Source organism: Sceloporus undulatus, chromosome 5, assembly GCF_019175285.1.
Source record: "Sceloporus undulatus isolate JIND9_A2432 ecotype Alabama chromosome 5, SceUnd_v1.1, whole genome shotgun sequence".
NCBI classification, from domain to species: Eukaryota; Metazoa; Chordata; class Lepidosauria; order Squamata; family Phrynosomatidae; genus Sceloporus; species Sceloporus undulatus.
In genome coordinates, this window is record NC_056526.1 from 54710810 (window position 1) to 54729246 (window position 18437).

An 18437-nucleotide genomic window follows, 5' to 3' on the forward strand; every position below is an offset into this window, starting at 1 on the left:
TCAGGTCCTCTTCTGTTTCAAAGTCATGATTCCATTTTTAAAGGATACATTCAGATACAGATTATTTTGGGGTGGAGGTGGGGAGTGGAAGGTCAAACAGTTAATCTTCAGCCTGAAACAGACAGGCCAAATAATGTGGCTTCTGTCTACTTTGGGGGCATGCCATTTAAACGATTCATGCCCCCAAAGGAATCAGAAGCCATGCCAAAGCAGCAAAAGCCAGCCACTTCAGGGGCAGATTAAATCCACTACTATCAAAGGCCCATTCAGGACCATGGTGGCAACATGCTTTTAGAGCAGGCCATGCAATCATTATAGTTCCAGGCTGATTGTAGCCTTTTGATCCAACTGCTTCACTCTTTAGTTGCACTACAACTTGTTTTACAAACGTAGAAACCATATCATATCCCTCTGATCTATTGTGGCTACTAGGAAGACAGGGATAGTGAGTGACCAAACTTTGCTAAAGAGATCCAACCTCAAATTAGAACAGGCATTTTTTTTCAAAACAATTATTGCTTTTAGCTCTGTCTTTTATCATGACTTGAGTAGCAGAAGCTTTGAGTTAGAGATCAATATTTTCACTTCTTGTAGACCGAGGGACTGTTCAAATGCACAGTGACAGACACCAGATCCTAAAGCCAGCATTTCCACCATTTCAAGTCTTTTGATAGTTTTCCTCATTATACATCTTTTCAGTGATTGTTAATATAAGGCTTTGTTGACTAAAGAGACAAGCTGGTTTTGGCACCATAGTAGAAGAAGTTTCCCTCAGCAGTGGAAGAAAAGCAGCTACTGGTATGGGCAACTGTGGAATGGGTGGAGTTCATGTCTCCCTATGACACTACCCAGCCCATCATGCGTATGTGTCCATTTGTGCTCTTTGAGGCCTTATTCAGCTGAATTTTGGGGGTTTTTTTTAGCCAAACCACAGGAGACCTGGTGGCTCAGTGGTTAAATGCTAGTACTGCAGCCATGACATTGTGAGTTTCATCCCAGGGCTTCGAGCCTGACTCAGCCTTCCATCCTTTCACAGCTCGGTAAAATGAGTGCCCAGCTTGTTGAGGGCAATTGGCTTAGAGATCATAAACCACTTAGAGAGTGCTGAGTTCACTATTAAGCAGTATAGAAATGTAAATGCTATTGCTAATGCTATTCTGTGTGATAGAATATTTTGATTTCTTTACCTAATTCTTCACATCTTTTTTCCTGACTTATTTCCTTATATTCCAATGTGACTAATCTTTCATTTGACTTTGTGTGTTTCTAATTATATTAAAGTGATTGGATTGTCATGCCCTGTCTCCAGAATATGGACATGGACTCAGAGATGTGGAACAGTGGACCTGCTCAGACCTGCTGCTGAACCAGAGCAGGAGAAGTTTCCAGAGCTGCTTTCAGATACAGACCAGAGTGCAGTACCAACTCTGGCAGAGAATCCTTCCCATTCTCATACAGAAGACCACTTACTCCTATCTACCTTAATTGAGTGGAGACAACAAAGGAAGGGCTTGAGGAGGTCTCAGAGGGTTTAAAGGAAGCAACAGCTAATTAAACAGGAGCTGTGTTGAGCTGTTGATCTATAAATTTGCAGCCCTGATCTCCAGGAATTTTGGGAGGTTATCTGACCTACCTGGTTCCTTGTTGTGTTCCTGATCTTTATGCTTGACCTGGACTTTATTTCTTGACTCTGGATGCTGTGTACCAGACTTGAACGGTGTTTGTTGATTCTGGGAGCTGTTTACCTGATTTGGACATTGTTGAACTCTTTTGGGGATTTAAGGCTTGTATTTACTAAAGTAAGTGCTGAACTGTAGGATAGTGTGTGACTGGGCTTGCTCATTAGCTGCTGGCTATCTGTTAGGTAGGATTTAGCCTAGTTGTCTGTACTGTGTTTGGGACAGAGTTTATGTATGAAATGCTCAAAGTCCAGGTCAAACTAACACAGCATAAGTAGCCACATTTTTGTATTACATTTAACTAATTAAGATACTGACTGAAGAAGATTATAATCCAAATAACCTTTTTGGAGAGAATGATTGGCACTCCTTTTGCCATCTTGTTTTCCTGATGCCCAAATTCTTTTAGGAGAGATCCTGCTAGATCCCAAGCTCTAGCTCTGTGTATTGTTCATCAAACTCTATGCTGCAGACTGAAATCTAAGTATGTTCTAATGCTTACTGAGCCTAAATTCTGGAAGTGGGGAATCTGAAAAACAGCAACCATATGACCATGCTTTTCTCCCCTTTCAGTTGCAATTGCAGAGACTTTGCTAATAAAAAAATGATAAGAGGAAAATGTTCAGTGTTCAACAGCAATTTTTCTGTCAACAAAGATTACGCATTGCTTTTTTAGAAATCACAAAGAAGTGTCATTTTTTAAAAAAAGAAAGAGAGAGAAAATATGTTTTCTTTTTTAGTTTAACCTTTATAGTTCTCATATGAACTATTTTCTGCCAAGCAATGCTGGTTTAAATGAAGGACTAGTTTTTCCAATGAAGAATCATGATTCCTTTAGCTTTCTTTTTCAGGCAAGATCAAGTATTAACAAGCTGTTTTCACAAAGCTCTAGCAAATAGTAATTAGAGGAATTACAACATATAACTTTTGGGGGTAAATGTTGATATCGTTAATGTAAAACTTTCATAATCATATCAGATTACTTTGCATTTTCTAAACAGCTATAGCACAAGGAAAGTATAAACTCTTCATGAAGTATCTAATGATCTAATTTAAATGAATCAACATAGTTGTACTCATAACAAATATTCTAGTCCTTTGTGAACAAAAAAATTAGATAATTTAGGATAATATCAGATCTGCAATAAAATCTGCCAAAACCAGAAATGCCTACAGCCAGCTCTCTTGCACCAAAGGATCTACAAATCTATGCACAAAGTTGTCCTGACGAAGCTACCAGAACTGAAGCTGAACCCATTCAAAGCTTTGTTCAGAGTTGAACCTCAAAAAAAAAAAGAGAGAAAATCTTTTCATAAGAATAGTGTGCTCTTTCTGTGGAAAACACATAAGGTAGAAGAGACAGAGGAGGAGGAGCAATACTTTCAAACCCTAGAGCACATTTTATCAGGAATTTCAGTCTCTGTCCTGGTTTGTGTTTATGATTTCATAGCTCCTAAAGCAATCCTGAAAAGCTGCATCTTTCTGACTTGAAGTAATAGTTTTGGATGGCTCATATCTTCCTCCAATCTGAACTCTCTTCTTGTTGTGTATATTTTATAGGGAAAGGTTGGTTTTATTTTAAAAAAAACCAGTTTTCTCCATGTGGGAAATGGGGAAGACAAGTGAAGCAGGGTCTCTCACTAGTGCTTTGGACAGCAATTGATGTAGAAACTATGGAGACCATTGCTTCAAGAGCAATCCATAGTTTTTCATGATCTATACAAAGGCTTTGCCATAATCTATATCACAGATTATAGCACAGACTGATTTTCTTTTGAAATGCTTTGGTGTACTCCATTATCCATTGTTTGTTAACCATATAATCCCTAGTACCCTTCATTTCCAAAACCCAGCTCAGACATTTCTCGCTCCATATATGATAAAAGTATTTGTTAAAGAATTTTGAACATCACTTTGCTTGCATGGGATATTAATGTCATTGTCCGGTGGTTACTGCAATCCCTGATGTTTTCTTTCTTGGGGAGTGGGATGTATATTGAGTGTTTCCAGTCTGTGGGCCATTATTTTGTTTTCCATATTTATTGACAGATTTTAGTTAGAACTAGAATAGATTCTGTTTCTGTAGTCTGAAGCACCTCTATTGGAGATTCATCTTCAAATGTTTCTTCCTCAGATGAATCTGCCACACTTTCATATCTTTTATATAGTTCTTCCATGTATTTTTTTCCATCATATTTTTATTTCTACTTGGCCATGTAATGCTTTGCCTGGCATCCACATTCTTGATTTAAATTTGCCTTTGACTTCTCAGATCTTGTGGAAGAAGTCTCTTGTCCTTCCTTTTTCCCCCACCATTTATTACTTTGCATTACAGTAGTTCTATGTCTTTGTGCACAAGTCACTAAACAATTGAATTGAAGAGCTTCATCTGTCATCCACTGAAACTTCTTTTTCTTTTTGGCTACTGATAAGTGACTTTTTGCATTCCTTCCTGACAGTAATCCTGGCTTCAGTCCAGAGTTGTTGTTTTTTTTGGCTCCTCGTCAATTAGTAGTACAAATTTATTTTTCACGTTATCTTTAAATTCAACAGGAATGTCCATCAGGTTGTATTTCGTCATGATGGTTGGTTTAGTGTTCTTCTTTATTATAATTTTTTATATTAGTAGTTGGTTGACCGGTCGAACCCAAAGGGTGCTCAACAATGGCTCCTTTTCATCCAGGAAAGAAGTGACCAGTGGGGCCCCACAGGGTTCTGTCCTGGGCCCAGTGCTATTCAATATCTTCATCAATGACTTGGATGACAGAATTGAGAGCATACTTATCAAATTTTCAGATGACACCAAATTAGGAGGAGAAGCTAACACACCAGAGGACAGGATTAAAATTCAAAATGACCTGAATAGACTAGAAAGCTGGGCCACAGCTAACAAAATGAACTTCAACAGAGAGAAATGTAAGGTACAGCACTGAAAGCGGAAAAATGAAATGCACAGATATGGGATGGGGGACACCTGACTGAATGAGACTACATGTGAAAGGGATCTAGGAGTCCAAGTAGACCACAAGTTGAACATGAGTCAACAGTGTGATGTGGCAGCTAAAAAGGCCAATGCAATTTTAGGCTGCATCAATAAATGTATAGTGTCTATATCAAGAGAAGTAATAGACCTAATCTTTGGAACTTCTCTTGGATAGCTATGAATGTTTGCGATTTATATGAATCCTTCCATAACAGCTTTTAGCCAGTATCTTAGAGCCTACTGTTCCTTTCTACATCATTTCAAGGAGGTTGTCTTAGTCCTAAACCAGTGTCCATCATTAGTAATGGACTGTATGAGGGTTAACAAATTGAAGCTTAATCCAGACAAGATAGGTTAGTCAAATGGAAAGCAGATCAGGGAATAAGGATTCACACATTTGAAGCCTGTGCACCAACTGCATCCATTTCTTGAAACATTGGATTTGGACACAGTGGTACATGCCTTAGTTACATCCCATTTGGACTACTATAATGTGTTTACTTGGGGCTACCTTTGAGGTTTCAGCAGGCCGAAGAGCTTCAGCCTGTTAATTGGGGCAAGTTATAGGTACTATACTATCCCTCTGTTCAAACAGCTTAACTAGCTGCTAGTTTGTTTCCATGCAGAATTTAGTGCCAGTCAAGATCTATAAAGCTTTTATAGATCAGGTTGAGCTTACCTAGGCCCTGAAATCATCAAGAAAGACTCCACTCTCAGTCCCACCACCATCACAAGCATGGTAGTAGAGATGCAAGACAGGGCTTTCTTGGTGCCTGCCCTAGATTTTGGAACATCCTTCCCAGGGAGGGCAGAGTGCTTGCCTCCTCATTGTCCTTCAATAGAAAAACTAAAATCTAAACTAAACAGGATTTTAAAGAACAGGCATCAGGTGCTGTATTATTTAAAACTGAACTGGTTTTAATAGCTTTTTATCTTTTTAAACTGCATTTCATTCTTTTTACTTGATACTGTGTTTTAATTCTATTTTAATGTTCACTGTTCATATATTTTAATTGTACTGTCCTTTTTATTGTCTCATTTACTCTGAATCTTATTTTTTTTGAGAGGGGAAAGCAGGGAACAAATAAATATAACAACAGCAGCAACAATTACAACAGCAACAAAAACTTTGAGCACTGGACATTCTCCACTTCTTTTTGTTGAGTGGATGACTAGTTTCCTGAAATAACTTTTTTTTTACAAGGAATGTGTTCCCACCTTCCCCTCTCCCAAACTAATTGCTTTCATCAAATTACTTTCTCAGATTCCTTTGCTGTGCTGCAGGGAGGAGGTGTGAAGGTTAAAAGCCATGCCTGTTTCAGTAAAATTGTTCCAGTTATTTTCAGTAGAACATTTCTCACTGAACTTCATTGTAGCAGTTATGCCAGCTAGACAACTTCTGGAATTATTTTCAAGTAGCTGGATGCATTGCTATCTCATTATCTTTGATAGCCTTTCAAGTGCCAAAATTATAGAGCTGAGGCAGCTTCTGAGGCATTTAGGAGAGAGTCTACTTATTGTCCCTTAAAAACAACAACACACCCTTCATATAATTAGAGATAGCTGAATATGATAACTCTGGTTCATAGTCCCTAATCATGTGCATGCACAATCAGGTTCTATTGTTGACTCTAAGAAGCAAAGACCCACAAATGCAAGCCATTTCATAGCTGATAATAGGGAAGTATCAATTGTGACTGTACTATTGAATTGTTGGATGACTCCTAAATGCTCCTGGGGAGTAAAGAGAATTTATTAGGGTCTTGACTGAAAGGTGGTCTTTCTCATAATTAAAGGGATATTCATTCATCAATGTGGTTACTATGAACTAAGTATATTAACACATGGTAAGTCAATACTTCCTGAGTGTAAATTCTCTCCCCACCCCATAAATCTGTGCCCAATCCAAAATAAAAGGAAGCAAACTGGCCACATTTTCATTTGACAAATATCTATTTGCATTTAATCAAAATAAATCATATTGTCAACAAACAGACCTATTGACATCAATATGCTGTCAGTCATATAATACTAACAAATTTTGTCTATCACACTAGCAAAATTAGAAACCAGGTTGCCATTACCAGAGAATGCAACAATCCAATATGCGTGCAGTTTTCCTGCATCTCATCCTTGTACTGCATCTTTTAGGAATCTTCAGTGCATATGCCACAGGCCCCAAAATCTAGCATCCTGGACCGTTTGCACCACTAATTGTTTTGAAAACATACAGTAGTTGAAGCTCTTCATATCCCAACATGAATATAATTTACATAAAAGATAAAGGTAGTCCCCAAACATGAAAGTTTAATCATAACTGACTGTGGGGGACAGTGCTCATCTCCAGTACTAAGCCAAAGAGCCAGCCTTGTCCAAGAACTGCTGTGGTGGTCATGTGGCCAGCATGACTGCACCAAACACTGTTACCTTCCCACCAAACTAGTACATATTTATCTACTTGTATTTGTATGCTTTCAAACTGCTAGGATGGCAGAAGCTGGGACTAGTGAAAGGAGCTCACTCCATCATGCAGCACTCAGGCCTGAAATTGCCAACCTTCTGCTCTTCTGATTGTCAGAATTGGCATCTTAACCACTAAGCCACCACATCCTATTTGCACAGGAGAAATACATGCCAAAGTAAAGTAGTTCTCAGACAAATCTGGTAGTTTTATTTCCATCTTTCACCGGCATGAACTCAAACATAGGTCTGTATAAGTGATATGACATCATATTGCAGGTGGTGGATCATATTATTAAATTTTCCACCATATCAAAATACATTGTCAAGAAATCCCATCACATAGAAAATTAAACATCAGGAAGAAGGAAAATTTAGAAACCTTCTCCCATGCTATGTTGATTATTGGCTGTGGTGGTGAAATTCAATCATTTGTGCCTTCGTTAAAATCACAAGTAGTGCAGCACAGAAACAGGTTGACACTCTTCTTGAGAACACAGTGCCTGAGTCGAGTGGGAACAACCAATTTACAACTTTCTACCAGGATTTGTAGAGCTTCTTTGAAGTCAAATTGATGTAATTTCAAATGCAATCAAAATTTGTCACATGTATTAATGGAAGAATATATTTCTATAAATTTAAGGGACAAAAATGCAATGTGAGAACGCAGTGAATTTCAAGCAAGGAAAGCTAACAAAGTTTGTGCATTCTTCATTTCCCAGCTACTGCAAGATATATAATAAAAGACTGAAGTAGAAATTCTGCTTCTTTTTGGATGGAATATTGAAGTGGAAAACTAATTTCATACTAAGCAGCTTTAATGTGTGTGTTTAAAAAACACACACACATACATACAAGCTGTCCCTTAGTCTTTATGATCAGCAATCATATATTTCATGCTGGAGAGAGAGAACATTTAATACAAATATTTGCCCTAGTCTAAAGATTTAAGCATCAAAATGAATGCTTCAGTGGTGTGTTGAGTCTGTACTACGAGCTACAGTGAGAAAGATGAAATCCTTAAAATTCATCCAAGCATAGAAACTGAGCTAATGGCAGAGCCCAAACACTTGAGACTACTGACAGGATGGAATATATAAATGTATGCATGCCTCCAAGATGTTGAGGGTAGATAGATAAATAAATAAATAAAATCCATGAGAAGTATTAGTTCCACAAGTGCACACTCATTTCTTTAATACTGCCCTGGTTTTTCCCTCTAGATTCTTCCAGTTCTTAGTCAATTTAAAAAGAAGTAAAACAGTTTTATTGCTTCTGTTGAAATAAATATTGTATATGAGCAGACATGGATACTAAGGATCATAAACTTTAAAAGCTCAGCATTAGGGGAGAGAAACACCAAACTGGAAGATTTGTATCTATCAGTTGGCCATAATGCCTGTTCTTAGTATGGATGTTGGAAGACAAAGAGAAAGATACAGGTAAGTATTCTGTGTGGCACTAGTGATTCTGCTTTGCAATCTTTTTACAAAATGTGACTTTCATATTTCCCCCCATTAATAAGATAAATTTCTAGTTGCAGATTTTAATAAGTGATGTAATATATTCCCAACAATAATGAATCCTTATTAGTGAATCAGTTGTCACACACAGTTTAGATGAATATTGTTCCAGTGATACAGATGTGTGCTTACAATTTCTTGCAAAACAACATTAATGAATGTTCTAACTGAATAAAGATAAAAAGGGAGATCATTAATTTTTACTCTTTATTCTTTACTCCAGACCTTCCTTGGGCTTCCCCCTCACAGCTATTAATGATGATTGCCCATTTTAGAAATGTAAATCTTGATTTATTTCATAGTTGCACACAAGAAGAAAAACAAAATACAGTCAGTATCCCCCCCTGAAAATGGAGGCTTGCACATATTCAAGCCCCATTGGCTTGAATGGGGAGCACCCCTGCAAGCCCCATTGAGGATGGATAACAGAGGTCGTCCCTCCATGAATAATCATGAATGTGGATCTCAAGTCCACAAGAAAGGAGGGGATCTCAAGTCTGCAAGAAAGTACCCCGATGGATGAGATCAGGGGGATTTTGATACATTGCACAATGCTTTTTTTCACACTCTGGAATTTTTGTGAACTTTTCATTAGTGTGGAACTATTAACCAGAATAATCTTGATGACAAGCATTGTGCTACACATTCAGACTGACGTGTCTGAACAATGCAACTAATGGTAGCAGGAGTAGAATTCTGCACATGAAATCATTACAGATAAACAATAATACATCTAAATCAGTGTGTCAAAGCATGTTGCACTTTGTGTACTGCCCCTATGCATTGAGAAGTGAAGTGGCAGCTATGCAATTTCACCATTTCTTATATGCTACAGTGGTATACACTAAAGGAATATAATAGTTGTAGAGTAGTGTATCGAAAGAGTCAGCTCTAGTGCTAATCAACATACGTAAAACATTGGAAAACAAAATGATGACAAAAAAGGAAACAGTCAATATACATCCCCATCCACGAAAAAGGGAGACACAAGAGGCTGCAGCAACTATGGGACCATAATACTAATCTTTCACATAAGCAAATTATGCTCAAAATTCTGCAACATATGGACTCTAATTGTATATGGAGAGAGAAATCCCAGAGGTCCAAGCAGGGTTCAGGGAAGGAAGAGGCACTACAAAGGAAGAGTCATTGCAAACATACTATGGCTAATGTAATACCAATGAATTTCCAAAGAAAATCAGCATGTGCTTTATAGACTATAGCAGTATTTGACTGCATAGAACCTGAAAGGCTATAGAGTGCCCTTAAAGACATGGGAGTCCTAACACATTCCATAGTCCTGAGGAGGAATCTGTGCTCAGGATAAAAGGCTATTGTCAAAACAGAACATGGAGAAACAGAATGGTTCCCATTTGGCAAAGGGGTCAGACAAGATTGCATCATCATCATCATCATCATCATAACCTTTATTAGGCATCTCAAAAACATAATGCACAATTAAAATTATAACTAAAATTATTTACATAGATACTTTGACTTCCTTCCTTATACAAGTTACTCTATGCACTACAGCTGTTCAAATTGTACCAAATTTTTGTTGCCTCCATTAGAAAATTTGCCATCAATCGTGTAATCTGCTCATTACAATCCTCCAATAACTGCACTAGAGTTATATCCATTACACAGTAATTCATTTCCATCAGTTTCATTATCAATTTCTTTCTCGGTTTTTGATACAATGGGCAAAGAAAGACAATGTGTTGTAGGGTATCTGGGGATGCTTCACAAATACATAAATGGTTAGCAAATGGAATTTTCATATATCTCCCCTTAGTAACACAAGATGGATGGATGTTCAGTCTTGCAAAGAGGAAGGCTTTCCTCGCAGCCTGAAGGGACAATGATTGGAAATACTTTGGTATCTCACCACAACAGGGGGGAATGCCAAATACAAAAGGGGAGCATACTCTGGGAGAGTTAGAATAAATTTTCTTATGTTCCCAACTCAAAAAACAATCCTTAATTGTCTTGAAACACTCCTGCTCCGTCAATAGGAGTAGAGAGTCCAAATTTAAACCCTTTAGTTTTAGATTATCTTCAAAGGTTCTTGACCAATTAGTATAATAGTTATCAGATAGAAGAAACCAGATTAAACTAGATCTATTTGGTCTATAATGAATTTTAAGCCAATATTTATACGCCATCAACCAGGCTGTGGTCTCCAGTGAATCCAAGCCAAGTTCGTTCATTAAATAATGAACACATGGCGGAATAGATAACAATTTCCTGCAGAACCAAGTTTGTAGATTTCAACCTCCTTGTTAAAAGCTGTTGCCCATACAGATATACCATATAGTATTAGAGGTCTGATTTTGGCTTTATAAATTTTCAGGGCTGCAAGGACATCTTGGTTTCCCTTCTTATAGTAAAAGGATTGTAGCGTTGCCAATGCTCTTTTCCCAGAATGAACAGCCTTTTCTCTCTGCTTTACCCAAAGACCATTGTAATGGAATAGAACACCCAAGTATGTATACATTTTTACCTGTTCTATAGATTGATTATTCACTTTCCATTTCCTTGGAGTAAAACCTTTTGAAAATACCAAGACCTTTGATTTGTTAACATTTATCTGTAGGTGGAACCTTACACAATATTCACTAAATCTATTCAGGGCTCTCTTTAAGCCCACCTGAGTCAGCGACAATAATACAGTGTCATCAGCATATTGTAACACTAAAAGTGGGCGATTTCCTAACATAGGAGGATGGGTATCAACCGATGACATGAAATTTGGAAGATCTGCCACAAATAAATTAAATAAATGAGGAGCTAGGACACAGCCTTGTCTTACACCTATTCCTGAATAGATAGGGTCAATTAGATGACCACTATCAGTAAATTTTACCCTACAGCGATTGTTGGTATGAATTTGGACAAGATTGCATCTTGTCACCCTACCTATTGAACATATATGCAGAACATATTGTAGGAAAAGCAGTGTTGGACTTAGAAGAGGAGGAGAGAAAATAAGAGGAAGGAATATCAACAATCTAAGATATTCAGATGACACCATAATACTAGCAGAGAGCCTCCCAGACTTGGAACAACTACAGTGCACCTGTGTTATATGCGGCTTCCAGCATACGCTGGAAGCCACACCGGAAAAACCCCTGGCATGCCCTGGAAGAAGTAATGGGGCACACCACGGGAATGAGCTCAAGCATATACATTTTCCCCCTTACGTTGGGGGGGGGGGGTGGCAGAACAAATCCCAGAGTAAGGGAAGGGCATACTGTACTAAGGAAGATCAAGGAAGAAAGTGCAAAGGCAGGCTTAATGTTAAACATAAAGAAAACAAAATTAATGACAATGAAGAACTTACACAAATTCAAACTAGAAATTGAGAAAATAGAAATAGTAAAAGAGTTGTCATATCTGGGATCAAACACTGATAGGAAAGGGGAAATCAGAAGAAGATTAAGAATGAGGAGGGCAGCTATGAAAGAACTAGAAAAGATCCTAAAATGCAAAGATATACAACTGAGCACAAAAGAATCATACAAGTCATTGTTTTGCCTATAACCATGTATGGATGTGAGAGCTGGACAGTTAAGAAAGAAGACAGGAAGAAAATCAATTCATTCAAGATGTGGTGCTGGAGAAGAATGCTAAGGATTCTGTGAACAGTCAAAAAGACAAACAAATAGGTCCTAAAGTAGATCAAGCCAGAAATCTCCCTGACAAAACTTAGGCTGGCACACTCTGGACACATCAGGAGAAGGCATGAATCCTTACACAAACAGTAATGCTAGGAAAGGTGGAGGGAAATAGAAAGAGAGGAAGGCCTCATGCTAGATGGATGGACTCTATTAAAGAGATCACAAGTGTGAGTTTGCAGGAGTTGGGCAGAAAAGTGGAGGACAGGGGGTCCTGGAGATGTCTCATCAGCAGGGTCACCATGGGTTGAGATTGACATGAAGGCAGTCAACAACAACAAAAGAGTAGTGTAATTTCACCAGCAGATATTTATATTACTTTGGCAAGATGCAAGTTCTTGAGCATTATAAACAATGTTTTGTACAAAAATGTGCTATTTGCAAAAATATGATATTTTAATCTTCCATACCTTTGAAAATAAAGATGCAAAGAACCATTACAACATATAACAAGATTTTTGTATACTTTTGTTTAAAAAACATTTTGCATTTCAGGAGCTTTCTGTGAAAATTTCATTCCTACAAAAGTGAATAAAAATATCACATTTTTAATGACACATTTCATAAAATGTCTTTGGCTGCTGGCAGAAATAAGGAACCAACACAATATTCTATAGGAAGGGAAATCCACATGTTGGGAGCAGCCACTGAAAAGCGCTTCTCTCTCATCCTTACCTGTGATGGGGTTGGGACAGAGAGAAAGCCTTCTTCTTAAGATCAAAAATGATGGGCAGACTCATAGATGTTCATGTTAAAAGTCATTCCTACATCTTGTACAGTAAATTCTATTACTTAATTACTTTTCTAACGCAATAATGGTTCTGTGTGTATCGAATACTCTGAATTACCAGTTGCAGTGGCTATTTTATAGCAAAATATTTTTTTAAAAAATAGGGAGAGGGGAGGCAATTAACTGCTGGTATAGTATATTACGCTGATGTAACACAATGGCATCCCAGGGAGAATTAAGCTGTTAGGTGCAGTTAGGGGAGGGTAAAGCTGTGCCTGCATATCCTTTCAAGAGTACTAGAGGCCATTGTGCCACCCAGAGAATATCTCTGGAGCCTTTTTAATCAAGCTAGTAAAATGAATAACTAATTGCTTGCCTGACTATTTATCTAAGCACAGGGATGGAATACTTTTGGGGGTGGGGATTCTAAAATTGTCAAAAACATACTTTTCAAATACTGAGAAACAATGATGGGAAGAATAATAAATTAATGAAAAACATCATAGGGTGTGTTTTCTGTAAAACTCATTCATTGTTGTTTTGCCCAGAAAATAGTATTTTTTTGACTTAGGAAACAACATTTTATGTGCAGAAAATAATATTTCTATGCAAAAAAATTACTTCCTACACTGATAATTGGGGACTTATTCTGAATAAAATTTTCCCATGATTGATTGACATGGAAAACAACATTTTCTGTGCAGGAAATGTCTTTTTCTGCCCATGGATTCTCTGCAGAGAATTCTGTTTTCTGTGCAAAACAACCAGCCTTAAAAAATGACATGGTTTTGCACAGTTGAAAGGAAATCGCTAAGTTGTTCATTGTTTCCTTTGAGAGGTAATGTTCTGAAAAATTACATCCCATCCAAATTTAAAGCTATCATAGGAATCCATCCATAATATCTGTCTAAATTACTCATGTGATACACAGTTTTATAAATCTCTCATGTATCTTCTTTAGTTGACTCTTATTCTAAACTAAAAGCTAAAAATAATTAACTATGGCCTGATTTAAATGGGCCCTTGCGCCGCTCCCGTCACGTGCTAGGGGTTGGCTGAGGATGTAGCGTCCATACCAGCCTCACCCCTAGCACATGACAGGGGTGTCAAAATGGCAGTGCCCTGTACACACTGCGCCCTGTACATGCTGCCCTTTCGATGTGATGGACGCATAGCGTCTGCACGTCCTGGCACCTTTGTGATGCTGCAAGTGCGCCATTGGCGCCTTGCAGCATCACAAAGGTGCCACAAGAAGAGCCCGCTTTTTGTGGGTGCTTTTTGTTCTGTGATGCAGCCGCACGGTTTTTCCGCTGCGGCTCCCTCGTGGAGCAAAGCGGGGCGGCGGGAGACCACCTTTTTTGGGAGGTCTGTATCCCACCTATGTGAACAAAGTTGTAGCATAAGCTTTTGTAGACATGGTCTACATTCTCAGGTGCATGAAATGAAATGTTGCCCATAGAAATTCAAAACGTGTGTATATTGATAAGTTCAATTTTTACTGTGATTCAGCTGTTTCTCTTAGAAAGAGATTGGAAAGAAAAACAGCTGAATTGCAATACATCCACAAAATCCAATCCAGTGGGTTGAACAGAAACAATGCTTCCTGTCACAATACACCTTCTATAACACTGGTTAATACCCCAGCCCCACAAGGGTGTTCTTAGCCAGTTTCTTGTATCTCCTTTTTGGTTCCCAGCCTGCCTACACCATATTTCAAAACTCCATCTTCCATTCATATGATTATCCACTCACCCTGGTCCTAAGCAACGTCTTTCCACCTTTGATCATCAACTATTGTTAAAATTCATCACCACACCCACATGTTTTGCATTTCTATGGTTATTCATTTTATCTCTAAAGGTCCTAACTAGACAACACCTCACTCTATGCCTGTGAAGAAGTAAACCAAGTCTACAAACACTAATGCTACAACTTCTTTCACACAGTTTGTCGTAAAGATGCTACAGGAACTCTTTGCATATTGATATCCCAGACTAACATGACTATGGGACTTTGGAGACAGCCCCGAAGAGGCAGCAAGACACCACTCCTTTCCTTGCCAATCCAGTAGGTCCATGGCGCAGAAAGAAGCCACAAAAAGTGGCTTCTTTTTGTACTGTGCAAAGGGCACCATAGCTACTGGCACTGTGGTTTTTCAGTGCTCCTTTGGCGCACTGTGTGTACACACTGTGCCAAGGGAGTGCCGCAATACCTCCTGCCATGCAGTGGGGCACACGGTGCCATGCCTGCATGGGGGCATAGCCAGGGTGTGCAGTTGCTACACCTCCACTCTGCCCCAATGCTGACGTTTATCGCCGATCTGTTTAGGGCCCATGTCTCTGAATTTCTCTTGAAGTTGTTATATTCATCTTAGGACACAGCTCATACTAGAACTTTTTCCTGACTAAACATAACAAACTGAAAGATGAGTTAAAAGACAAGATGCTTGTTGCAAATCTAACACTAGAAAAGTGTTTTGTGGAAAGAAACACAGTCTATACCTATCAAACTCTTAGAGAACATTTATCAGACTTTATACTTGTATAAATAAACTGTTGCTTAGATTAATACCTCAAAAATAATACAGACCTTCCACAAATGAATCATTCTTACACTCCTAAGCAATCTGTTGAGTCATTGTCTAAAGGTCAGCCACAGAAACTATTGCTAACCAATTTCCAGTTACTGTTTGGTTAGATGAATTGCATTTAGTCCTTGGTTGTCACAGGGAAAGCCTGCTCACAGAAAGGAGAAACTGAATGGTAGGCAATTGCACTAGAATAACCAATGCGGGTTATGCAGGGTATTACATGAATATTATGCCAACTTCTGTCTGAGGAAAATTGGTATAAAACACTATTAAAGGCTAAGAAATGGTTTCCTTATCAGAGTTGAAAGTTTAAACTGAGGCTCTGACCCTTGGTGCCAATTCATCCTACAAAAGATAGCACCCCATAAACCCATGTATCTAGCTCTCTGGAAGTTGCTACAATATTAGCACAGTTTAGTATTGCAGCTCAATTAAACTTTTCAGCACATAGGAGGTAAAATGGTCCAAAGCTGCTTACTGAAGTAATTAAGGAAAGAGATGGGGGGGGGGGGGGGGCTGAATTACAGATTACACTTACTGGGATCTATGCATTTTTCAAAGTTCCACTATTAGTTGACTAAAGACTGTGAAAGCATGACTCCACTGTCAAGGAAGACATATAGAATGATTAATAGACCTCCTATAATTGCTAAGGAGGAACCCACAGTTTTCAAAGCCAAATGGACTTAGGTCTTGGTCCACTGTTCTTTTTAGATTATCTTAGCACTGCATTTCCTTTCACAGCAATTAGTCCACAATTCAGCCTTTGGATATTTCATTGTGTTTGGAAAGTTACGTTTTAAAATTAATTGGTTACACTTACAGTTCTAAGACCTTTAAAGGAACTAGTTAAGGCTATAAATACCATTTTAAGAACAATTATTTTACTTTTTCATCCTTTTCACACATAGTGAAAAGTTCTATATTCTACTTTAACTGCCAACTACAAAGGAAGTGTTTTCCAGTTCTAATGGAAAACAGTTATGGTCTTGTTTTTGGATGTAATTGGTTACTTGCAATAATTTATGTCCAAACTCTGACTTCAGATCAGTAATACCAGAATTTAATATTTTGTCTAGAACTTATACTTGCTTTACTTTAAAACACAGGTCAATTTCACTCAAAGGGCTGTTTAATGAGATGAGAATAAAATTTAGGTTTCTATAAGTTAAACATTGATATCTTGGGACAGGCTCCCAATATTCAACTCTGAGGAAGGGATATAATTTCAGGATTTTATATATACTGAATGTGTGTTTTGCAGTATGTGTGTGTGGGGAGGGGAGATTAATAGGAAAAAATCCAGGATCTACTCTTGAATATATTCATGCATTGATTTGCCTTAAGCTGTGTATGTTAAGAGCATTTGTTCTGATTAAATTTTCACTCCTCATAATAAGGAGGGCTAATTTTCTTCTGTGGAATTATCATGCAGTCTAAGCACAAGGTGGAGTTCAACTGCTACCCTGCATTTTTCTAAATGCCACACCGACTCCCAATTTTAAGAAGCATGCATACTCCCTGTTAGGTCATCATGTGTTCTGCTTTGTAAAATAGCACACAGAGGGAGCATTCACATTTATGTTTTTGTCCCACAGAGATCCAGATCTCTGTGGTGATGCAGTCCCAGAGCGATGCTCTCACTACTGTTTTAAATCCTCAAATCTCTTCGGGCCAATTTATACCTTGTATAGTCATGTCAGTTATACCAATTTATACCTTGTCTAGTCATGTCCGACTGTAGGGGGTGGTGCTCATCTCTGTTACTAAGCTAGCATTGTCAAAGATTACTCTGTAGGTCATGGGGCCAGTATGACTGCACAGAATGCTGTTACCTTTCCACCAAAGTGGTACCTATTTATCTATTTGCAGTTTTACATGCTTCCAAACTGCTAGGCTGGCAGAAGCTGGGAGTAGTTATGGGAGCTCACTCCATCACGCAGCATTTGGGCCTCAAACTGCCAACCTACCAATTTTGTTATAATCAGAGTCAGCATGTTAATTACTGAGTCACCATGTCCCCTAGAGTAGAGGCTTTAGAGTAGAGTCTAGGGACCTAGAGTCCCTAGATTGACCCTGGAGTAGGACACAAAATGATTACATCATCCATTGAGATCCCTGAGAGATCCCAGCTTACGCTGAAAGCAGCATATAATATGCCTGCATATGATGTGGACACACTGTACTATGAATTTTCTCCCCGTATCCTCTATTTTGGTAATGCATTTACTCTTTCTTGATAATATATTAAATGGACACTGAGTTACTTTTGAAACATTTTTTATAAGTTTTGTGCTCCATAATACAACATATATAATAAAACTTAACAAAATATTATCATTATTAGACCACATACTTTCCACCCTCCTCCCCTCCCTCCGATGGCTATGACCAATTAAATTAGTACTCAGTACCCATAATGTGGAATATTTTATTAATAATTTCTCTAACTTCATTGCACCCTTTTCCAGCTTTAACTTTCTCAATATAACATCCCCATTTCTCCCACCAGACATTTCGTTTATTTGACCATTACATTTTCCTTTTCTTTCCCTTAAATATTCAAATAAAAGATATTGTGCAATATAATGTGACCAATCCCCTCCATTGTTTATTTTTCCAAACCAATGCAATTACAGCATGTGCGGCCCTTAAGAATTTTTTTATTATGTAATCTTCTGTTTTATTCAATCTGAATTTTCTCAGATTCAGAGTTTAACACTTCTCCTTATCAAATTGAAAGTTTCTCCCCATCATCCTGTTTATCTCCTGTATAACATATAACCAAAACTTTT